This window comes from Columba livia, chromosome 10 (assembly GCF_036013475.1).
Source record: "Columba livia isolate bColLiv1 breed racing homer chromosome 10, bColLiv1.pat.W.v2, whole genome shotgun sequence".
NCBI lineage: Eukaryota > Metazoa > Chordata > Aves > Columbiformes > Columbidae > Columba > Columba livia.
The window spans coordinates 11338561-11364815 of NC_088611.1; the positions used below are offsets into that span (position 1 = coordinate 11338561).

At 38.2% G+C, this 26255-nt stretch overlaps 1 long non-coding RNA gene across 5 annotated transcripts in view; it reads left to right on the forward strand.

Moving 5' to 3' along the window:
• The window catches only part of LOC135580455 (uncharacterized), a 142233-nt gene that overhangs the window by 79177 nt on the left and 36801 nt on the right, over positions 1–26255 (forward strand). The gene's annotated exons all lie outside the window — the stretch shown is intronic.

Consider the following 26255-nt stretch of genomic DNA (forward strand, 5'->3'; position numbering starts at 1 on the left):
AAGAAAATTTATGACAAACTCCTACATTGTTATGGTAGTAATTAGTAAAAAGACATACAATTTTGTTACATTTATTTACCCAAATGATTGGTGTGAATGCTTCTAACATACTTTGCTTTTAAATCTGTATTCAATTAGGCAGAAAACAACATATAAACCCACAGTTTAACATGGAAGAAAGGTGATTAAAGTTATATTTTCATATCCACTTGCTCATATACTGTGCAAAATCTGTAAGAGTTTGGGATTTTGCTTTTAACTGTAGTCAGAAGCAGACCCGAGATGAGCTTTAGTAAACCTGTGGGTGGGTTGGTTGGTTGGTTTGTTTTGTTGTATTTTGTGTGTGTGGTTTTGTTGTTGTTTTTTGGTTTTGTTTTGTTTTTTCCTTTTTCTGTAGATATTAATTCCGGAAAAATATACGCTTTTCAGTACTTGCTTGTTCCAGATTTACTCAAATCATTGTGAAAGTCATTGTAAAGTTGAAGAAATGCGTAGCTGCTGTAAGTCTGCTTTCTCTGAATTAATAAAAACCACTAGTTGCTACCCTGGGGAGTGTGTGGCTGCCGTGGGTCCCTTTGTGCCCAGGGACACCCCTCACCTTACCATTGGAAATTCTGAAACCAGACAAAATCAGCTGCACTTGGCAGGGGGCAACACAGAAACTAAGGTAATACTGAATCGAAAAATTTAGTGTAGATCATGCATGTTATCCCGACAGGAGCTTCTTGGTGACACCTTTGCTGCAGGATGTCAGTATAAGACATCCCAGCTTTGTTCTTTGCTCTGTTTCTGCTACCTGTAGAGTAATGGGAACACGTGTTTTTTGCCAGGCAGCAGATCTAGGATGGTACCAGCTTGAAAATTAAGAATTGGGCACTAATCCCTGAAGCATCAGGGACTGGCTAGCTACCAAAACGTGGAAATAACTTCTACTCTCTTTGATATGTTGGAGTCGTGACCAGGTCATGGGTCTTATTCAGAATCAACGGAGGAACTATTCAGGTTTTTTTCCCATCTTCTAGAAACAGAAATGAGTACTTTTAAGTTTGGAAATCCTATTTCTTACCCCAATATTTCAAACAAAACAGCTTAGAAAATGGCATAGAAGCAACACAAACTCACCTTTTTCACTCACAGTTCTAATATCTTACTTCCAAAGCTCATGAAATTGTACGGGGTCATGGCAGAGTTCTGAGCCAGTTGCTACTTTTTTAGAGTTTGTTTGGGTTGTGGGGTTTTTTTGTTTGTGTTTGTGGTTTTGGTTTGTGTTTGGTTTGTGTTTTGTTTTGTTAGTTTGTTTGTTTTCAAACAAAAAAACTACACACTTTTTTTTTCTTTTTTTGTGGGTGTGTTTGGTTGTGTTTTTTTTTCTTCCTCCAGCTGAGCCAGAGAGAAGGAGTTTAACAAGTAAAATTAAAAAGTTGTGTCATCTTATATGTGTCTTGAAGATGGACAGGTAAATTCTTCCTTGCTAAAGAGAACTTTCTATTTTAAGTTATATTTTACATGGTTAAAAAAGTACTTGAGCTGTTTAGGCTGAAATACTCCTGCAGAAAGTGAGTCCCTTTCTGTGCTTACAAGGATAATAGAGATCAGCAATTTGCAAAATGCATATGCTGTGGTTCTTATCTCTGTTATGGGGAATTAACAAAATATTCAGGTGGAAAAAATAATTTCCTCCAATGTTTTTTGGGGAGCGGGGGCATCTCTCTCTGAGTATCCATAAAGAAAGGAGACAAGCATTACTCTTGGAGTGGGGCCAAGGTTCTTAGATTGCTTTATTTACACCTGATATTAAGGTGCTTTCCAGTGGAGAGCTCTCAGCTCCACTGAAACCTCTCTAATTAATTGCTTCCACTTTAGTGCACAAATGTGAAGTTAAAGCACCAGGAAGAAAAGACATTTAGAGGTGTCCTGACTTTGTGGAAAAAAAGGCAGGATTCTCAAACAAGGTGCTACTAATTCCCTGTGCTCCTATTCGTGCGTCAAACAGTAGTCAAACATTCAAATTTTTAAATTATTAAATGACAGTACACAACAGCAAGCGACTCTGAAATGGAAACTCCTTTTATTAAGGCAGCCAAACCTCTGTCCAGTGAAGCTTCCCGTATTTTTTGACTTTCAGTTAACAACGCTGGCAAACTGGAAACCTGTGGCATGTCCCCCACTGACTGTGACTCTGTACATATCCAGTATAGCTGTAGGTCCTGTTGAATGGTTTGTGTATTTGAAGTTAGGTAGAAATGATGTTTTGTCTGTGATCAAAACCAAGTTGTACAACATTTACTAAAGACCTTTTCTTTTGGCCCTATGCCACATTACAAGTATCCACTAAGTAATAATGTTTTCAGGCTCAGAAATATAGTTTGGAAAACCTTTTGTGAAGCTTGCAGACTGCCACAGGATAACTGCATGATCAGCATCACATAAATGTTAGTCATTAAGAAAAATAATCATAATAATGATCACCAGTTTAATAACAATTATCCTGTTCCTTGGCTTTCTAAATACTGTGGTACCTCCAGACAACTCATCTTCAATAAGCTAGAGATGGTACAATGACTGAAGCTTTGTATAAGCAACACCACTGATCAATAATGTGAGCAGAAGCAATCGCTTTCATTGACTTGAACAGGTAATTTGTGTTCATCTTGCAGTGCAGCTGCATATGAACATGGCGAGCAGCAAGCAAATATAAGTGGCAGCACGTCAATTGTTGCTGGTGGTTGGGGCCAATTAGTGGAATTAAAATAACCTTTTTCAGACTGCAGCAAGATTAGTTGTTGACCCTGTTGGCCCAATAGAGTTACTATTATACTTATTATCATCAGTCCCTTTTCCTACCTGTGCTGGTTATTCTCTGTAATTGAAAGCACCCATTCTTGTACATATTATTTCTGCTGCAGGCAGATTCTGTGGATTTGAAAAGTGCCAAGAACTTTCTGTTAGCAGAGCTGGGGAATGCTTGTGCACAAAAGAAAGATAATTCAGTTCAAGATTTAGTGGATAAAGGAGGAAGGCCACTACAAGACTACAGTCATTGAATAGCTACAGTGAATCTAGGAAGTATAAAAACTTGAATAATCTCTGTATTATAAGAGACTTGATTAATCTCGTTCATTATGTACAATTTTTTTCTGTTAGAAATACTTCTTTTCCTGCTCTGTCTAATGATGTGCACATAACCATTGAAACATAATACAAAATGTCTGACAGAACCAGTGTTAAATCAGTTCCCATCCAAAGATTCTGTAATGGGGAAACTGAAGCTAATGAGACCCCTCTGGGATTTCCTGGAGAAGCCAGGCTTTGCTTACCTTTCACCTACTGACTTCAAAGTGATGTCCTAGAATGAATTAGGCCTCCTCACAATGCCTATATGTTGGAAATTTTTACTATATTATCTATTAATTATTGTCCTTAATTTGCAGGAAACTATACACAGATTGTCAGAGGTAAATATCAGACCTGGCACATGATCATAGTACAGTTGTTATCATAGTTTCAGGCACAGCCAAAGCAATACTAATCCTCAAAAAACTCTGAATGGCAATAGCTGACTGATTCAGTGTTATATAGTTTCAGTGAGAATGAACTATATCAAATGCCTTTATGTAGAAAACACAAATGTGTATTTGTATGCCTAACTGGAAACAACATGCTTTGTAGTTGAACTGGAGAAGGTGCCTAACTTTTCAAATAAGATAACCATTACATATAAGCTGTAGGACTATTTGCCTTGTAGATCTTGCTGCATGGAAACTGAGCTCATCCCAAGAGACCACACTTTAAAGGGTGAAGAACAGATGTGACCACTGTGAACATTCTGAAATCCTCTTTGCACTTTTCCTTCACTGAATTGCAAGTTGCCTAAGTGGCCTTGCATAGTCTGTAACTAGAAGGTCAAGTGGCAACTGTCAGGTCTCAGGTGGATTCCATATCAATTTATTTATTTTTCTTCGCACAAAGATGTGGGGAAAATAAACCCATAAAGCAAACAGAGTGTCAAAAGGGCGCTTAACTCTCCCAGCAATATTTTTCATTAGTTCATCTCACAGCCTTTCAGAAAGAAGGTAAGCAGCACAGTTTCCGTTTTATGTAAGTGGAAGATTGACTGGCTCTATACCTGTGTCTCTCTTTCCTTAAAATAATCTATCTGATATAAAAGGCATTAAAATTATTAGAGGGGTTGGGAGGGGGGCACACACAATAATAGTTAGGCCAAACATCTTCTGGATGATCATTTTTCTCTCAGGAGGGAATGATGCCAACTGGGACTAGAGCATATGTAGTGGAAATAAGAAACCATGAGGCATGCCTTTGCAGTGACTGTGAAATGAGCCACCACTGGGAAATCTGTGAATACGAGTACCAAATATGCTGGGAGCATGAGTGGGGTCTAAAAACACTTCCCCAAAGGGAGATCCTGTTGAAAAAGCATGACATAATATTGAAAGAGGAATAAATTCACTATGCAAACCACCCAGCTTTAGGGAACAACCAGCTACTGTGTCATTAGCCTTGAATGAAATGTCTAGTTTGCTCTTGGGGAATTGGAAGTAGAATGTCACTGACAGGAAACATGAAACGTGGGATTCTTTTCCCTGCAAGAATAAATTTCTGCAGAGATATATTTTCACAGCAGGAGTGTAACAGCCTTTTAGGAAAAAAAAAAAAAAAAACAAACCAAAAAACAACAAACCTCACAGCAAACAATAACTAATTTTTCAAACTTGCAAATGACTCTTGCTGTTTCCTACCATAACAACATTCAGTTGAAAATGAAAATTTTAATTAATTTTAACACAGAGTTACCATTGTGGTATGTGCAAGAGGGTCATTGCACTTCTATAAAATTTATCTTAGAGTATTTTTATATATATATATATATATATATATTTTTTTTTTTTTAAGATGGTTAAGAGGAAGAATGGAGCTGCTGGGGCTATATTAGTGTATATCCACTCTCTGAGTCAGACAGGGGTAGGCTAAGATATTCTGTTTATGTGAGTTGTTTGACAGAATAGTAATTGAAAGAAAATAAAGAAGATGAACTATTCAGAACAAATATATGAGATTAAGAATACAAGGTCAAATTTAATGAAATAAGTCAGGTATAATAAAAATAAAGGGAAAGATGTAGAGCATGAAAATTATTTGAAGGGACAGGATCTTTAAGAGAGGACTGGATGTGTGCTAAGCAGAAACCAAATAAACCAAATTACTCTGGTTATTACTTCCTTCACTACTGCTACAGAGGTAGTTCAGTTACTCATTGGTCATTTCCTTCAGAATTAAAATCTATCATAGCCTTATCTTTTCCTTACTCCTTTGGGAACACAGAAAGCAAAACAAATCTATAAGCTATCCCCTCCACATCTCCCCCGAAGACTATTAGAAAACCTCTTCTTCCTTCAGAACAATCAATATTAAACATCTTTTACTTTGCTAATGATTGATTCTTCCCCATTTCCCATTACTTATAAAAAAAGGACATTTGGGCTTTAATTTTTTAAGAGATGGTAGAGGTATGCGCACCTGAAAAATCTGTGAAAACTTCATAGTGGTTCCTTATACAGCTTTGATGGTAAACTTGAGGAATAGGAATGCCCAAGAATGAAAGCTTCTCTTTAACTCATCCTCTAAAGCCCATGAATACTCAATGTTAAAGATGGCAAGAGCTTAAACCTCTTAGGTAAATGTTGCTTTTACCATATATCACGGTATTTCAAGGTTATTCTACCTATAGAATTTGCAAGTTGAAATCTTACAAACCTTTAAAAGTCTTGGTAATAAAACCTGTTGATTAAAAATAAGGAAACTTGTCTTTTTAATACCAAAGTGTCACTTGATGCAGATTAAAACTGACAGCCTGACTACTGAAATTAGTAGGATTTTCAGATGACCGTGATGTTGGTGTGAATATCCACATCATAGACACACACAAGTGCCTTAATTTTGTTAATCTGTTTTTGAAAGTCCTGTCTACTAGATGGAACAGGAACACAGACCTGAAAAGACCACCTCTGTTAGTGAATACAGCTCCTGTATAATTCTAGTTTTGCAACAGATGTTTCATTCAGAATATGTCTGGAGTCATCAGAATACTCCTCAACATTTTAGAGCAATTTCAAAACCTTTAGCAAATGCTGAAAAATGCAACCATAATGTGTCACAGGAAGAAGAGATCAACAAAAATTCAAAATTTCCCTGTACTTGCAAGAATAAAATTCTCATGAAATTCTAGGAAGTAAACCGTACCTTGCTATTCAAAAGAAAACAAAGGCCTTTGAGACAAACTCTGCTTTTCCAACTTCTGAGGAAATTCTCTTTCCTTCTTAAAGCAGCAATAATAAAGATAATGAAGTAGGATAAGCAACCTGCTTTTATTGAGCCCCTTCAGAACTGTATGCTGCTGAGTCCTTAGCAACGTTTCCTTCTGTACTGTTATTTCTTCTGACTATAATAAAGTTAAATCAGAAAGTATAGAATGTTGTGGTAGGGATGTTCAATTAGTTCCACAGAGTGTCCGTGGGAGTTAATATGATTTGAGGAAAGCTGTACTTGAGTGCTCATATCGGATTTGTGTTCAGTTTTGTTAATTCAGACAGATCCTAGCAGATGTCTGATTAGACTAATTTAAAATTAAATGACAAGGAAAAAAATTTGCATTCATTTAAAATGATTGAACAAAAAATAAGAACACTATCTTTTTGTTTCCTCAGAGTGGAGTATTTCTGTAATAGCCTCTCTTGGCTTCCTTGTGTCCCCTCTTCTCAATACACAATAAAATATGCAGACACCAGGCACTACATTTTCATTGCAAAGATTGCTTTTAAATAAGCAAACATTCTAAGTTAAACAAACATTTGGCAAACACAGCACTATCAAATAATCATAGGAACTGAAAACAAGGAGTCAAAAGATACTGTGCTGGTCCTTCACAGGCTTGAATTTTAGCTGCCATCATAGGCTCTGGTTGCTTAGCAAAATTGGAAGTCGTAGCTCAGAAGACCTTCCATATGCTTTGAGAGAAATAGGAACTATATTTCCTGTGATGAATCATATGATTGTTCCATCTAATCCTTCTCTGGAAGACATGTTTAGGAATTTGAATCGTTTGTGCATCGCTTGTTCATTTAGCTTTAGTGCTGATTATGCTTGGGCTGGCAAATGTTATGTCATACATAGGGTATCAAAGTGAGATGTGGAATATGCTTTGCGTGCATCTTCCTGGATTTACCTGCTTAAAGTTGAAAGAAAATCATAGATGATAACATTCAAATCAGGATAGAAATTCTGTTTAATTTAAAAAATACCTGAAGATTGGGTTGTGTGGTTTTTGTTGGTTGCTTTTTTTGTTTGTTTGTTTTGGGGTTTTTTGTTTGTTTGTTTGTTTTTTTTTGTGTGTGTGTGTGTTTGTTTGTTTTCCATATCAGAAAAAAACAAAACAAAAACACAAACAAAAAAAAAACACTTGGTATTTTCAAAAAATTCCTAAATAATTTAGCAAATTCATTGTATCATTAAGTACTAATTTCAGAAAACTGGCTTGCAGGAGGCTAAGTCTCAGTGAAAGTCAAATACTCCTGGTACCAAGTAATGTGGTGAGACTGGAAAGATGAAATTATTTGTGGCAAGGACTAGATCACTCATGTGGTACTTCAGTAGTAATTGGTGTGAGGGCTGGAGAAATGTCACCATCTTGTCTATATGCAGAAATCCTCTGTGTGAGTGTGTGTAAGTGGGTGAAGTGGTTTAGAGTTTTCTATTAGTATTATTGACCCTGGTAATCTTTAGCACTTCATCTCTCTGATCCCTTTTGTCCTCTGTGAGCAGTGTTAGGTGGTGTACAAAGGTGTTCACCTGCTTGAGTGAGACCTCAGCCCACTGGCCTTAAAAAGTGCATTTACACAGGGGAGTCAAGGGACTGTAGTCCCCAAATTAGAATTGAGCAACATGGCATAATTCTTGCATTATCGAGAAAATATTTGTCTTTACACAGGCCTTTAGACACTGGTGAATGTTGCTCTCTTGAAACTGTAACTTTGATACCTTGATGTTTGTAATAGACAGGTGCCCAGGGAACTAAGGGAAGTCATAATTCCCCACCAAATCTCCAGCTCTTTTGGCACAGGACTGGAAATCTGGTTATTCTTAAACAATGCTTGCAATTTTTCTGCAGATCCTCTGCATAATGTGCCATGGAACAGAGGTTCCCCACAGCTGCAACTCATACGATAGACCTCCTGCACCATATGGAGTAAAGGTGCTGCCCCATTTGAATATTTGAGCTCATTTGATATTGTACATCTTCGAAGGAAAATATCTGATATTGTTCCAAACACCCATATTGCAGCCCAAAACTACTTCTATTTTTAATGTGATATCTGACTATCAAGAGTGGACCCACTAACGCACTAATGACGGTCCATATGCTTTCAATGGGCTACAACTAAAACTTTGAAAGTTCCTTGTAAACGGGCCCACATCCGTTGCTGGTAGGGGAAAAATCGTGAGGGTTTTGCATAATCTGAGTCTTGACTCTTTGAAATAGTGTGTACCCATCTTCCATACAACAGCAAAAACTTCTGAATTTTCTATTTTTTTTCCATAGTTATCCCTGGAGCATTCTTCAAGCTGAATTAAATGATTGCTTCATGATCTCAATATATTGCAGGAAATATTAAAGAACTACCTGCAGTACCTAAGGCTACAAACATAATGTATGCAATTAAACCTTAGATAATAACTTTGAAAACTTGCTTTTAATATCAAATGAGTTTAAAATTAAAATGGAATTTTATCCAATATAGCATCACTTAATATATTAAAAATAATCTTTTGTATTTCTCTGCTGTAATGTGCTGCACATCTCCTATTTTATACCAAATGTGCTAGCATGTAATTCTGTGAGAAGGTATTTTTTAGGGAAACTAGATGTTTTCTTTGATTGCTTCATCGGTCGCTGAAGTAATTTGGGATGAACCAGGGGCTCCATTTCCCATGTTAGCAGTTTCCTGTGCTGATGCAGGAGGGGCAATAGCATGAAGTGCTCACTCCTTTGAACTGTTCTCCTCATTGTCTCTGGTTCACTACTTGTCCTATCCAGAAAATGGGAAATTAGTGTCCTGATTCTTGAGCTGCGAAGCTGTGGTGGTGACCTAACTCATTCTACATAAAGGATCAGAAGAAAAATAACAGTGTTGTCGTAGGAAGCACAAATCAATACAAAAGGTGCTGTCAAGGTTTAATGCAAGTCCAAACCAGGACAGATGCGCTATTCGATATGTATGGCTTTCTCTGAGACTCGGAGAAATGAAGCTTTGTTTGCAAATAACTTCCAAGAGATGTGAAAGTTCAGAATTTGCATTTTAAATAGGTTTGTTCCTTTTGGTTAATTCTGAGCCATGATTCCTGGGGCCTGCCTGGGTTGCCTTATTCAGCATGTAAGAGCGGGCCCCTCATTTCCCGTTGTGCAGTCAGCAGTGCGATTCTAATGCCCTGGGTTTAATAGGGTGAGCACACTTTCTGTAATAGAGAATAATGGAACAGTTTAAATCTACTAATACATTTGTTACTTTATCAAGCAGAGCATATCATGCTCTGTGTGTGGCAATTAGCCTGGTTAATTTTAGCATGTAATACAGATGGCATTTTCTTGGAAAGACAGAGTTTATGTATCAACTCTGCAAACTTCTCACATTCTCTGTCAGGTTTATGGAGCCTGAAGGAAAGGAGCTCATGGACAAGGAGCAGCTGGCACAGGCTGAATTCAGGAAAGATGAAAGTAATGTTGTTCAGAAAGGGAAAATGCTATAAATAATCAGCCAAAATACTGATGTCCAGTTGCTGTTCCTGTGAAGGCCTCTGGATAACAAGATGTCATCAGGTTAACTAAATGGGCTTCTCACCTGCTGCTCCAAAATGAGCTTTACCTGTCTTTTCAGATGTGGTCTCTGCCACAATGATCCACAAATTTGTCATTTTTGGCCTGCATCATTAACACTCATGGATTACCAGATTTAATTTGTTCCTGTTTTACTGCAGTGCCAGGCTCCGTACATAGGGCACATGCACACATCTGAGGAGAAATTTAGCTATTCAACAGGCCTTCTCATAAGCCCTTGAAGTAATTCTGTATCACTAGTGGTGAGGGATGCAACATATTTTGGAAATCCCTCCTTAAGCACATTGTATCTGAACAGAATAACAACATGGGAGAACATAAACAGTGAAATACAGATGAGTGCACCGCACTTTGAGAGGGAACAAGAACAGTGCTGCACTCAGTCCTGTGAGACTCTGCAGTTACAGGTTTAAGGGCTCCATGAGAAGACTCCTGAAAGGCCAGGAATAGGATTTTAAGCTTGAATGGCTAAATGGAAATAGAGAATAAATGTTCTTCCAGCCCGCTTTTTCCCTGTTCCCCTCTTCCGAAGAAATAAGGCATGGAAGCTGAAATGATCCCCCAGGCCCCCAGTAGATATCAGTTGTTATGCTGTAAGACAACTCGTGCCTATAGAAGATAGATATATGACAGCAATAGTAATTATTTTTAATTTGCATTTCAGTAGTCATGTTATTACACACATAAAACTTCAATTATAATTTTAAAAGGCTATTTGGATTTGTTCCAGTGTGCACTGTAAAAGATGAAATATCCATTGCCCCAAAATTTTTAATGCTGCAGAGTGGCTGGTTGCTGCAGGCTTTGCTTTCTCTCAAGAACCAGCAGCAGACAAATTTTAGTGTTGTTATTATTTTGGTATCAGATGTTGTTATCATGTATGACTTAGAGAAGAATGAAATGTTCCTACCAAAAGAAGGAAGAGGAGCAGGAAGAAGATATTTACACTTCTTTGAAGCAGTTGTTTGCTGGCAAGTGAAGTGCAGAAGATGACCTTCTGATGTGGCCTCAGGATAGAGAAAGCAGTTTTTCTTTATTGACCAGTGTAATTTTTTACCACGTGGTCTATTTTTGATATTATAAATACATCTATCCACACTTTATCTTAGCTGGAATTGGATTGTAATTTGAGATAATTGCATATCCTCAAATGTATCTGATGGACAAGAGACGGTGGAAAGCTGTTTGCTAGGACAGGTAGAAAGATACAAGGTTCAATCATCTGGTGATTATTGTAGCATTGAGGACCTGTATTCAGTAAAATAATGGGTTTTGTAATTGAAATGTGTTCATCATAGGGAGTAATGTCAAAAAGTTTATAGCTTTTTATACCCTGAAATCTGAAAAAATAGGCATATTTTTATTCTGGTTTTGTATATTCAGCAGTACCTCTGTATACATATTGACATGTGTCTCACAGATTTCATAAAATTTAGGCTGCATTTCAGTCAAAAGTAAACTACATTGTGAGTATTCCCATGTTGTTGCAAAAGCCACACTGAATATGTATCTAATGGAATACACATAGAGTAATTGAATACAATTAAGATTTTTCATAAAGCTTTTTTGGGCAAGGTAAGAATGGAGCTTGATGATAAAGAAGGTCAAGAAATTTCAGATGAGATTGTGAGGAAAATAGCTGAACTTAAAACAATTTGTTTTAAATCGAAGACTGGAAAGAAGCCGTAAGCCATGGACTTTCCATTTTCTTCTCCATCATAAAAATGTACAAATGATGCATGAAGTATCAAAAGAAGGAGGAGGTGAAAAATAGACTGTTAAGATTGTTGCTCTATTTTACTCCTAATAAGGTGCATAGAAATTGCTGTAGACCAAGGGCATAACATATTCGTATCTATAGAGTCAGTGAACCCAGTTCTCCGTACCGGTACAAAAGCACGACCTCATCCATAAAAGCCATCATTGCATTGAGATCAATCCCCTCCATCTGACTCCCAGCCCAGCTGCATTGCTTTGGGAGAGCAGCGTTCAGCTCCCAGGCTACAGGGCAACCCTGCTCACACCTGGAGTCTTACAGTAGTTTTTCAAGAAGGAAAACTCATTATTGGAAAACTCTTATCATTCTTTACCAATTTCTTTGTTGTCTTCGAGCACACACTCCTTTCACTTACCTCCCATCTCTTCTTTGCAATTAGCATCTCTGCAGGGGAAACATTGCCATTCGGCGTGAGCTCACCTTGCCTCTCTGACAGCTTTTGCCATAGCAGCTTTCTCACAGCAAAAACTCCCAAGAGCACCACATCTCCCTGCCTTAATTCTGGTTATTTGGGAGCTTAGGGGGCTGTCTCAGCTATTCAGAACCACAAAGAGAAGAAACGTGTTTCTGTAATCTTACACATACTTGAGTTCTGTTCCCGTTACTTGCAGTCTGGGTAGAAACAGGAAATCTAGCTTTTCTAGATTTTTCTTTGGTCTTAAACTATACAGCATGGAATATTCCACTGTACCTTATAATATATAATCATGTTTCTGTATTATTTTTATTTTAAAATATAACTGAAGAACTGTCAAACTACCAAAAGTTAGTAAAAGAAACTACCAAAACCTAATTTTTGTTTTGTTTTGTTTTTTTTTTTTTTTTTTGTTAAGAGATCCAGATGGCAATTTCATTTTTGCATCTTTGCTCAGTGGAGAAGACATCATATACACTAAAATAATCCCCTAATCCTGTAGTTTTTGAAAAAATCACCAACATGCACACCTAGAAACTGAATGTCCACACAGGCAGGTACTAATTTACAGGCTGAAAGTATTATCAAAGTTGAACATAATTATCCTCTGTGCAGATCAAATTGTGCTCTGTGAACTACAAACAAGCTGGGTAAAGCTGCACTAAGTAGGAGCAAGCCTAAATAAAACACAATGTATCCATTAGTGAAAAGACCAGCTAACTATTCCGTTATATAACTGGAACCAAAAGAGAGTATGTTTCTTAAAGATTTTTTCAGTTTTTATAGTGAGCTAATGAAGAAATGTATTACTTTAAAATTATTATAAAGACAGCCATAGTCTGAAAGTACTGCCTTATACCAGTGAGAGATACATAGTAGCTATTTTTATGATATTATCTTTAAAAATTAATTTCTGTTTAATAATAGAATATTTCCTTATCAGAAGATGTTTGTGTACTCAGAAGTCTGTGACATACAAGTAGAGGGTTATATATCAATATGACTCATTAATAAAAATTAACTTTAGGCTTTTTTTCAGGCATCTTATAAACAACCCCCATATGTCTGGGTGGATAACTGTAAATGTGAACAGAACTGCTTAAACCTTTACCACTCAAATTACAAGCTTGAAAATTCCACATTTTAGTGTTAAATAGAATTGTAGCAGATGGGAAACTTTTTCTAGTTCTACTGTTTAAGACATCCCTCTGAAATGTACTTCTTCTTCTATACTAGTGTTTATTTTGTTTTGTTTTGTTTTTTCCTATAGATAAACAGTAAAATTGGCTTCTGAGAAACCCAAATCACCAACACTTCTGTTTATAAGTATAACAGCAAGCCTTAAAGTGAATGTAATCAGACTTTTCACAGATGTTTTTCCTGAAGGGCGATAATAATAGCAGACTTTGAGCAACTTTCATACCTGGGAGCTTAAAATTTCCTTGCAGAAAATCTCCTCAGCTATGCCACATATTCTGTAGCACCTCTGCCAAAAGATAAGCACAAAAAGAAAAGATATGAGCACAAAGAAGAGTCTTTCTCAATGCATCATGAAATGTGGAATAACATTCCGCAGGCGTTCAGGTCCAAATTCAATACTTGCAGCTTATTTCATCCACCCCTAAACTGGAGACATGGCCCTGGGCTTGTGTATGGGCTGTGCTGATGCAAAGCTGGGATGCTGATCACCTTTTGTACCTTCTGAACAAGGTCTTTTTTTCCCAGTACTCCAAATGTTGCCCAAATTGCCACCCTCTGCTTAGTTTAATTAAAGCCAGTTGAGATTTTTCAGGGCAAGTGAGATAAGAAGCACTTTTTCTGTATCTCTGCAGACTTTCTCTCTAAAGGATGCTCCTTCTCCAAACCACACTAAGTGCACACATTAGGGCTGATGCATTTGGCATATATCATAATTATCTTCTTTCCCTTTGCTATAAAAGAACAAGCCAACAATTTCCAGTTTTTTTTCTAGGGGGTAGATTATCCATTGTTGTAGTAATTTCAGAGGCAATCCAATTACTAATAAATATCCTCAACACAAAGTGTAGCAATTTTGTGCTGGAGTGACTGCTCTCACCTACCCCCAGGCTGAGTCACTGTGCTCTTCGCTCTTCCAAAAGTGAGGTCACTGGCAAGAAAGGTGTTTTTGCTGGAATTAGACAAATGCAGGTGGTACTGAGAGTTAATTATATAACAGTATGAATGCTAGATATCCTCAAGGATGTTGAGCATTTTCTACTGATCCTAATCTGTTTGGGAACAAGTAGCACCTGTGAAAAACATTTCTTATGGAAATGGAAGTTTGGAGGAGCTCAGCACATGGCCTTGTCCCAGAATTGCTCTTATACTGAATTTGAGCATAAAATGGGGGAAGATAACAGCTGGCCAAGGACCAAAAAAAGCAATACTACAGAGAAAAATCATGCAAGCCTGTATGTCTACAGGAAAATAATCTAAAACACATACCAAAAGAGAGAAGAAATGATAATACAAAATGGTTATAGAGTTATAATAAACTTCAAACCAAATATGGCCTGAAATGAAAACTTGCTTACAAAGAAAACTGCTGTAAATTTCTGTTCACGGAGGAATCTCACTTGTAGAGAGAAAATAAGCCCTTCTCATATGTGTAAGGTTCTACTGCATCTGGAACAAGGCATACAGTTCTGGGTACCAGGTGATCAGAAGCCCTGACAGACTGGAAAGGGATCACACCCTAATTACGAAAGTCATTAGGGGAGCATAGGTTTTCTCCCATCACTTATCCTGCTTCTCCCTGTTTAAATCTATCTTCTTAGATTTCTGTTTTTTTTTGTTCAGGGTTATAACTCATCACCTACAACATCAGTGCTTTGAGGGATTGCTATTATTAACTGACTGCTTTAGTTAATAATATTTGCATATGTGCAACCTTGGTAAGCAAAAGCTGAAGCGAGCAGAAACCTGGAATTGGTTTTTTTGTACCGGTAACTGAAGGGTGCATATACCTCTGAAAACAGGAAACACTTTGAAGTTTCTAACACGTTGTTAGAAAGAAATATTTTCCCAGCATTGACTATAAACTTCCTGTGGTGCTTATTCATAAAAATCAAGTTTACTGTTGTGTCCTAACCTTCGGTATTCACCTCCTCTGTTTGCTGTTGTGCAGCACCTAGTGTTTTACAGTTACCAGGTCTGTCTTGGAAATGACTGTATTTTAAGTATATATAGTGTTCTGGAAAGTCTATCTATTTTAGCAACTGAATCTGCTTGAGTGTCAACAGAACCCTTTGTAGGCTCAGGGTTAGCACTGGTTGGAGACAGTAGCTGAATCAACCTCTATTTCAACAGCTTTAGGACATTTTGTTTCAGTCCTAGTTACTCCATCTGTTTGCAGATTTCAGGCCTGCTATCCTTGGTTTTTCTGACAAAAGCATGTGGAGCTTGACGAGAATTTAAAAATCAAAGGAACATGGTGAGATCCTGGGTGCCCGGTTCATGCATAGGACAGAAATAGCCTGTAGTTTGTCAGCTGTAGCAAACACTGTGCATGGTTGGTAGTTCATTCTTGCTGTCACCTGGCAACGTAAGGCTGTCTTGTTTTGGGGGCAGGGTGCTGATATATTTTTCATAGGACAATTGGCTGGTGTCTGCCTTTCCAATACCTAATAATGAGGATATTTTTAATTATTTATTTTTTTTCCCCCCATGGGCAGGAAGTAAAGGGGGATTATTTTAACCCCTTTGTCATAGAAAAGCACTTTTTCTTTTCATGTACCATTGTGTTTAATTACAGTACAATTACAGGTTGAAATAATAGCACTGTTTTACAGTTCACACAGCTGCCCACAATAAGATCAGTGTAATTACAAATACTGCCCCAAGCTTTGCTATGCCAACAGCACACAGTTTATACTTGTTGGTTAAATTAGGATTCATCCTAACTATCATTTATATTTCAAAGGCTGGATGCTATTATAACCAAAAGACCAAAGTCGGTGTCATGCAGCAGATTTGAGAAAGGTCCTTAACTTTCCCAGTTTAAAGAGCTTGTTATGTTGGAAGCTGCACAAGTTCAGGGGGGTCTGTACAGAGGGTGCCTCTGTGCACTGTTCTGAGGCATCCAAGGAGAACCGGTGGCTTGGTGGTGGGCTGGATCTGTCAGCTGTGATGCCCCACCAGGGTCTGCAAGGCTCCCTAGCCCCAGAGAAGGTGTGTGTATTCTCAGTTCTTCCAATGAAAATAAATTCATGGGCTAAATGTTGCAAGCCCTCAGATTGTAGTGGGTGAAGCGTGAGTATGTGAATGAAAGTGTAGTGTGTGCTTCTGCCTGGTGTCAGTAGGAATGAGAAGGTGAAGGCGTTTGGTAATGCTGGCCCTCATCTGGAATCTTGTTGAAACTGTCAGTGCATTTTGTTTATTTCATAAATAAGAAAGCAGGCAAAGTGGCTATTGAACTACAGATTTTTGCTAGAGACATAGTCCGGCTTTGAGGTGACTGCTCTTTGTGTTTTTGTGGGGTTTTTTTTTGGGTTTTTTTTTTTTTTTTTTTTTTTTTGGTGTTTTTTTTTTAATCCTCCTATTAGCACCTGTTTCTCGTGCTGGAAGTTACCACCTGAAGGGCAGTGTAAAGGCACAGGTATTTAAGGCAATTCTGCCCCCTGTTCAAAGGAGCTGGATCTTCAAAAGTGTTCACTGCACAAGAGCTCCCACTGTTTTCTAAACCACTCTTTTGAAAAGCTGTTGAAATCAACAGTGTTTTTTTCCTTTGACGTGCCTGGGGTTTGGTCATATACATCTGGGAGATGGAGCAGGCCCTTAATGCTATTATTACCATAACTTAAAGTGTATTAAAGTTTCAGAGCACACAGTAACTCCAGGGTGGATACTGACAGCAAATTAGGTTTTACCTCCTCTGCACTGACACTTTTTGAAATTCACGAAGTAAGAAGAGAGGTGATCAGTACTTAAAAATCACTACCTATAATCAGTCTTATCATATAGGTACATCACACTCTATTAAGTTATGCTAAGGTGATATGACTCATTTATGTATGTGTGTATTTACAGGTATACATAGAGCAGAGTTGAATGCATTAATCCAGAAAAAAGTAAACATTCATGAAGAATACAGGACACCACTCACCTACCCAAATCACTCAGTATGCCTTGTCCCCATGGTAGAGAGACTCATCTGCATATTCTTTCCCTCATCCTTTAATTTTTTAGGGAACTCTATTTGCTATAAACAGAGCTTCTGCCCTGCTTCCCCAGACACTTGTTGTTGCATCCCTTAGCTCAGGCTCTTCCACGATTGCTCACTTCCTTTGACATTTCTTTTATTGCTCTCTCGTGCACTAGCTCATACTAACACATGTTAGAACAGTAACATCTTTTTGTAGGACCAGTTTTAATTAGTCTTCACCTTCCCCTGGGATGGATGTTTTTTTCTAAAGCTTTCTGCAGGTGCATATTTTGCACTCTTTGATCCACTGCTTTACCTGTACAGTGATAAAACTGCCTCACCAGGAGCTTGTGGTGATCATTTGCTGTTCAGGTGACTGTCCATGTTTCCTCCCAAGCATGCAGAATTCTCTGTTCTCGGCTGATGAAAATTACTGGCAATGTGGAAAGAGTGTTTTTAATGACAAGAGAAGGGGGAAAGATTAAGGCATATACTTTCAAAGCTACTTCTGTGATTTTGGTATCCAAAGCCTACTTGTTTGAAGGGAAACCAGCATCTGAGTCCTATAGATGGCTTTCAAGAAGTCTTTCTTTCAAAATGTCTTAAGAGTAGAAATGGAGAAAGTAGTTTATTGGAGCAAGAAGGAAGTGGATAACTTAATACAGTGTGATGTATGTATATGATAAGACAGTGCAGGTAAGCTATTTTATGCTTTTTTTTTTTTTTTTTGCTGTACTTACAATGACTAATCACAAGACTAACTGGCAATGAAGTTATATTAATTGTGTTATGAAGGCTTGCAGATCCACTTTCTGAATTTCCCATACGACACTTTCATATTATTACACTCCTATAAGGTGTCTTTGATAATTTCACAGTGTCCTGTGTTTAGCCAGTAGGCTCCATAAACCTTGACTAATTATTTTTACATTCTACATCTTCTCATTACAGCATGTTTGCCTGAAACTCCGTACCATGCTGTTCACAGCAAGTTTTGTGAAACATATCAGATCATCAGCAGTTTTGCCTCTCTAAGTTGTAGAAAATATAGAACCTGGCAATTCTTTCTCAGTTTGCTTTCTGACACCTGGTATCTTGACTTCGTTTATGTGAGCTGCATCTTGGCCCGTTTAATTAGTCTTCTGTTTGCATGCTATAGCTGACAAATTAGGTATAATCAGAATATTTATTATAGCTGCCCATTTACCCTAGTTCCATATGTTCCCTGCCACAGGGTTTCTGTGTAAACAGGAGCTCACCGTAACCCCTGATCAATGCAGCAGGTTCTGTTTCAATGGGAAAAAAAAAACATCAAGGAACTATTTCAGCTTTCCAGAGGGACTTCTGTGTTCAACAGAAGAGAGAAAGGACACACGATCTTCTTCCTCAGCCTTGACAAATCCCATTGTGTTCCACTCTCTTACATTCAAAATATTTCAGTAATGAATATTCAGTTCTCTAATTTAAGTACTTCATCTGCCTGGCCATTAGCTCCGCTTTTTGTCAGAACAAACATAAGCTACTTGTTCTCATTTTCCTGACCTCTCCTCACTCTATTATCTTGCAATTCATTACTGGGATGTTGGTTTCATGGCCCAATAATGCCAGTAGGCATAGCTGACACTCCCAGCAAAGCCCTGGTCTGCAGCTCTCATCTCATTCCTTGTCTGTGTAGCCCTTCATTGCTCCCCTCCAAATCTGGTCTGGGGTTTGCCATCACACTTGTTGTCCTTCATGTGAATTAAGGCATAAAGCATCAAGATCAGTGAAGACCTAATGCCTGAAAGGCTGAGAGGCACACAATACTTGTGACAAATACTAGAAAAAAAATCTATTCTGTTCATGTACATCTGCCAATATACTGCATGCAAAAATCCTCCAGTTTTTGCTTCCCTTTGTCTGGGCTTTGGCTGTACCTTTATCCTGGCAGGAAAATCTCTACCTCTGCAGTACAGATCTGTCTCTACCAACTGCCTTCCACCACATGTAGCTTGATTTTTTTTTTTAATTCTTTCATTTACTAACTTAATGAACTGGGAAATAATTCCTGTGGTCTTCATGCAACCAGACAAGAAAGTGATTCTTTTGTAATTAGCTAATTCATCTGTTTATGTGCTTTTTAAAATGTTACTGTTAATCAATTACCATTGCCTGAGTTAGTAAAAATGCTTTGTGGTGCTAAGTGTTATATATTGATACGAGTTTAAGCTGCTGTTTCTTTCCACTCAGCCATTTATTGTCATGTTAGTTTGACATGTTGTAACATGGTGATTATGATGTGATATGTTGTAATATTTTCTTATGCCAAATTCCCACAGATTTCAGCAGGATTTTGGAATAAATTAGGGGAGGATATAACTTCTGTATGGGAACGTCTGTGTTGGACCAGTGGGCCAGTGAGTATATGGAGAGATTATAGCTTGAATTGTTCCTAACAAACCCTGAGTTGTTCCTAAAAGAGAGCAACAATGGGCAATATTGCATGACATATTGAATTATTTTCTTCATGAAGACAAATAATGGTTTGAGGCTCTAGGCAATAGTGCAGTTTTAGTTTATTTCAGTTTTAATTCATATTTTACTATTCTGTTCTTGCCTGCTGATTTTGAATGTCCTGCTCTGTTCTCATGTTGTCAAGAGCGGATGTGAAACCAAACCCTGAGATTGTAATTCGACAGTTGTTCACTGCTGCTCCTCTCAGTATCATTCATCACTTCAATTATTATCCTTTCAAGAACAGAGCCTGGAAAGAGGCACAGCAGCAGTGGTAACAACTGCCAAAAGGCAAAAATGCCTGCCTCGAATGCCAGGCAAGGAGCAGTGCACAGGTTTGTCCTCCCTGCCTTGCAGGAGGAGGGAACACTTAACCTCTCATCCAAGTGCATGATGAACATGTGAATGTTGCATGTGGAGAAACCCTCAAAAAAAGTATTTTGTTCTTAAATGTCCTCTTATTTCTTTGGAATTTATTCTACTGCATTTCTACTTATGCCGTGTATGACTTATGACCGTGGACTGAGCTGCTGCCTACGCAAGTGCCACTTTTCTCTGAGAGACTCAAAGACTCAGGAAAATCTGTGCGTACTCCTGCTATTTAAGACACTGTGATTTCTAAACCTATACTTTTCTGACAGATTAATAGCTTCAGATATATTAATTACCTTTTTAACTATTGATAAAGTATCAGAGGAAATCATATGCTTTGGGCTGGATTTGGATTCAAGAAGGTCATAAAATTTGTTATAAAATAAAAGTCTCAATTTTTACATCTGAAACTGCATTACACCAGAAATTCTCCCCCTGATTTCACTGGATTGACTTGCCTGGCTTGCATGAAGCTCGCCTTATCTTAAGCTGCGTTGTATGTACACCTTTCACAGAGTTTAAAAGAGAAAGTCTGAGAGGAGACAAAGAATTACACAGCTGTGTCATTAAGCCTTCAACATTTGCAAACAGGGCTTTGGTACAGTTTGACTTCCCAGTGATAACTACTTTGTTTGGTTTTGGTCATTTCATTGCTTATGTAACCTCTCACAAAACATTTTCAATATTTCTTCTTTTATTAACTACTGTCACAGAACTGTGTTTAATACTTTCTGTCATTTGCCATACTATAGCCCTGCAACATCTGAATTAACTATATAGGTAATGCACTGATTTAATTGTGGGCCTGGAAAAAAGTTTGCAGAACTTTCTTCTAACTCACATACAGTAATTTTAATGGTATAGGATGAACACATACTGAATCTGCCATTATATTTAAAGGTAACTGAACCTTTTCAGCCTAGGGAACCTTTTCAGCTTACCTCCACAATCATTTTTGTTGGAGATAATCTATAATTTGAAAACCTTGCAAGTGGAAATTTGTACACAATAACCTGCCCACAGTCCAAAGCAGATATGTGACTTTTATAAATATCCTTAACAGGCTCCTGTGTAGAAATAAACGGGGCTTTCAACTGATTCTGTGATGAGAATCAATGGGTTTATCTTTGCTACGGTGTCCACACACATTTTTTTTTTTTTTCGTTCAGACAATTAAACACCAATTTGCTGGGACAAAATTGTAGATGAAAGAATTGGCTTGTGCTTCAATGATTCTTCATTAATAAATGCAGCTGGAATTGGTCTGCAAGGGATATGACAGACAAAGTGCTGACAGAGGCTTCACATAGCAATAAATATTACTTTTGCCTAAGTTCAGTTTGAAGAAAATGCCATCAGAGGTGACTCTAGTTAATGGTGTAACTCTATTTTACCATGAGGTTTTTTTTTTTTTTTTAAAGTATTACTAACGTTAGCTATGCTGTACTAGAGACTTACGGGTAAGGTGAGATAATCTCAGTGAAGAGCTGTGCTCTGTTGGACTTGTGTCAAGCTGGTTTATTCCTGCTTAGTACTTGGTACTGCACTCAATTCAACAACTTTTGCCTGTCCTGTTGTCCACATGAACAGACCTGTGTGGGCCATCCATGCCACAGGATTGAATCCTGTGTTCAGTTTTCGGCCCCTCATTGCAAGAAAGATATTGAGGTGCTGGAGCGAGTTCAGAGAAGGGCAATGGAGCTGGTGAAGGCTCTGGAGCACAAGTCTCATGAGGAGTGGCTGAGGGAACTGGGGCTGTTTAGTTTGAAGAAAAGGAGGCTGAAGGGAGACCTTATCGCTGTCTACAACTACCTGAAATGAGGCTGTAGCATGGAGAGTGTTGGTCTCTTCTCCCAGGTGGCAAGTGATAGGATGACAGGAAATGGCCTCATGTTGTACGAGGGGAGGTTTAGATTGGATATTAGGAAAAAAAAAATCATGGAAAAGGTTGTCAGGCTTTGGAACAGACTGCCCAGGGAGGTGGTTGAGTCACCATCCCTGGAGGTGTTTAAAAGAAGTGTAGGTGTGGCATTTCGGGACATGATTTAGAGGTGGGCTTGGCAGTGTTGGGTTGGCAACTGGATTCAATGATCCTAAAGGTCTTTTCCAGCATAAATGATTCTATGGTTCTATGACTCTTGGGTGGGTTTCCCAAGCAGTCGCTCCAGGGACATTAAGATGGGGAAGCCACAGGCTGCCACCTTAGAGAAGTATGCAGGAGAATTAAACAAGTTTGCACATTTTTCTCACTGTGGTATTTTGACCACCTTTCACAGCAGACAAACTGCTTAGAACAATCTAATGTTGTACCAATTTGCAATGTTCCCAGGTATCCTGGTTCACTCATAGCACAGTACATCAGGCTGCAGCAGAGCTTGCAGAAAGGCATGAGCTGATGCCCATTAGAGACCAGACAGACAGTGACATACCAGAATGCCTCAGCAGGAACCACAGGAGCATTGTCTCTGGATGTGCAACTAACTTGCTTTGAAAAAGTCATGACCTAACTGTCTCAGTGTTAGATCTGAAAGTAGTAAACCCAAATAATGCTACTGCCTGGTGTTTTCTTTCATAACGGAGACATGCCTCTAAAATGGCCATTAAATCGGTTGTGTGTGAGACAAGCTAATTTTATCTAGGAATGACATATAATTTCTTGTTGGGTTTTACTGCGCTGTGATGCTGCAGACCATGTCCATGTTACTCACCTGCTTCCAGAGGAGGGGTTATGGCCACCAGCAGAAGCACCTTCTGCAGCCCACAGCAACTGGGATGAGTAACTGGACTTGTCTCAAGATAACAGCTTTGGAGTGTCACCCTGCTAGTTTAATAAAGACATTTTACAGTGTTTAGTCTGTGATCTAGAGCAAACAGAAATAATCATACACGTAATAATATAGAAATATTGTATACTTGATATTTTAATTAAAAGTTTTATTTATGATATTTCAGTCTATTTGAAATGTTGAGAATAGCTCTAGGTTTAATGCAAGAAGGATTTTCTTTATCTACATATTAACAGAAAAAGGAAAAGGAATATGGTTGTTTTAAGTGCCTTTATGTCAAGTATAAACTGGAATCCTAGATTTTATTTTTTAATGAAACTTAATTCAGCCTAGTTAGGAAACCAATAACCATATTTCTTAATTCAGTTTATTAAAGTAATAAACACAGCTATTCCAGGAAATGAAAACATTTCTGTATATGAAATACAGAGTTCTCTGGAGAAGATATTCAAGTGTGGGTGCCTGACATTTAGCAAATAAGCCTGTACATTTTGGTATAAAACAGAGTTCTTTATTTCTAAAGATGTTGGGCATCATCCAATCTCTGATGTCTGTGAGTGTTGTAGATTCTTAGCATTTTTGAGAACTCATCTAGCTTTATTTGAATGTTTTAGATGGATTTAGATGTTTAATTTTGAACGATAGGGTATTTATGTGATTGTCTTAGGACCCAAGTTTTGAATGTGAAGACAGCTTCAGCTGTGTTAAGCCTGAAATGACAGAACTGGAATTGGTCTTTAATAATGCACTAAACTCTTCAGAGGCTACAAGGCAAGTACAACATAGCTATTAAGAGAGGCCATTAGTCAAATGCAACAGAGTGCTCATTATTCATCATGATCACTGAACTCTTAGATTTTTAAGGAAGAATAAAGTGGAAAATTAAAAAATTGGTCTATTGCCATCAAATTGGATTAGGAATGTCTAGATTCTTTACCAGCCAGCAAGGACTTATGTGGTTTATGTTGAAGTTTTTGTTTCTTTTGTCTCTTGAGTGACAATAATATTTAAACCCGTCTGGGATCTTGGAGCTCAAAATGAAAGGATTATGAAGTCCAGGGTGCTGGGGCTGGGGGAGCTTTGCAGCCCCAGATGGTGGGTGCTTGTGGAAAAGCCTGAAGGAACTAACCTTCCCCAGATCCCAAGAGGGGTGTCTGAAGGGAGATTTAGCTCCATAATGTTGGGCTTTTTTTTAAATATTTTCTCTACAATGCTTTTGTTAAAATAAAAAATATTCTAAAGAGGCTGTTTGGCTGTAGGTTATCCCAGAGGCAAGAGAGGTACAGGGACAGGCAGTAGCCTCTTGGCACCAGGTAGCAGAGCAGGGACTAGACAGAAGGAAGGATGGTCTCACAGTTGCTGCAGGCACCTTGCACCAAGTGCTTGAGACCAGAGCCCAGGAGACAGACACACTCACTGATACAAACTGAAATTCCCCTTTCACTCTATAAAATGTAGATCCCTAAATCATAAGAGAAAATATTACAACTTAGCAAGACTTTTTTTTTTTACCTATGGCAATGTTTGTTTGGAAACATAGGCAGCTTTAACAACTTTTCTTATAAATTAACAGAAAGATAATAGACGTACTTCATACAGCTGTAGAGATATCAAGACATCATTTATAGATAAATATAGACTTTTGAGCATTGATTCCAAATCAGCCAATTCTTGATATTTCCACCTTTCTTTTAGTCTTTCTGTTTTTCCAGTAGTTTAGTCATCCTAGGCGATGAAGTTGACCTTTTGTCTTTTATAGGCACCTAACACAATTATTAAAAAGTATTAAATTGTAATTAAAAGTGAGATATGTAGGGGTGAATTCCTTGATGATTGAAAAAGTTTGCATAAGTCTTGGTGTTCAGCAGAGGTCACTTTCATTTACCATTTAATATTTTGAGGGAATTGCAGATGAGAGAGACGTGAGGTTTCCCATGAAAGCCACATCTGCTGCTTCGCAGCCTTCCCGGTGGTGCCGTTCCAGGTGGCTGATCTTTCACTTGTCTCAAGAACTGGACTGGGCTTGACAACTTCCCATTCCTCTGGATGTACAGGAACTGAAGTTAATTAATAATTAATTTATTTTTTTTTTTTTAAGGTAATTACTCTGAACTCTGATTTGCAATTAAGGAATTTTTTTTAGGGTTTTGTGTTGTTTGTTTGGTTTGGGTTTTGTTTGTCTTTGTTTTTTAAGAGGCACCATTTCACTCAGTTGCCATGCCACCAGTGGTGTCACACAAGTGCTTAGCAGAGTCCCCAAGTGGTCGCACACCTCTTATGATGCAGGATGAGAGCTCACAGGCCTTGGGCACTATCTGGGCTCATCACACCCACCAGTTACTAAGAAAGTTCTGAGCTCCCTGTTTTTTGTGTGTCTTGGGTACCTCCATTGCTTCCTCTTAGGATTCTCTAAGAATATTGGTTCGTTTCTCTTAAAAAAAGAGAAGAGCAAAAGGGAATGAGGAGCTTTTGGCATGAAGCAGCCAAACAAGCACTGGCAGCACTGTGTAGTATGAGAAACCTTTTCCATCTGCACAGAGAAAAAATATTCAGCACAACTATGGAGAATATAATACAAGCAGATTACCAGTTATTTCAAGAGTCCCGTTACAAACCAGTATGTGTCTAGTGGCAATATATAGAATTTCAGCAACTTTCTATCACCCCCCAGGCAGAGCAGATCAGCTGAGTGTGTTTAAGAGGAGCACTCAGAGTAAAATGAGAGCAGAGACAGTCACGAGAACCAGCCACTTGGAGAAATGCTTCTGAGATAGCTCCCATGAAAAATTATCACTTATCAGCAGCTGCTGAATGACACAGCACTGTTGCCAAAACACCAGCCTGCAGCACCTGCTCTCTGCATATTGCTTTTTTTGGCAGTGGGTTGGGAAGTATCTCTCCTGTTCCTGCAGCTCCCCAAAGCAGCAACTCCCTGTATCAATTCCTCAATGTGGGGAAAGGATGCTCTGCTCACAGAAGCACCGCTTTCTCTTGGATGGCATTAGCCATAGAATATCATCTGGATCCATTTTTTCATAATCTGCAAGTTGTCTGTGTGCTGAGCTTTGGCTTTTCACCCAGAAACTTTTCAAACCCATACAGTAAGGTCATTCCTTGTTTGTATTTCAGTGCAGTGTTCACTGCAGTTTATGTTCTAAGAAACAGCATTAACATGCTGTAATACATTTGAATAAAAGTGTTTTATTTCCTACTGGATTTTCATGCTGCTTTTGAATTTATGAATTGGATTTCCAAGGGATAGCACTAAGCTCAAGGCAATTTTCAAAGGGGCAGGCAGAATGTCATTAACAACACTTTGAAAATAAATTCTTCCTGTT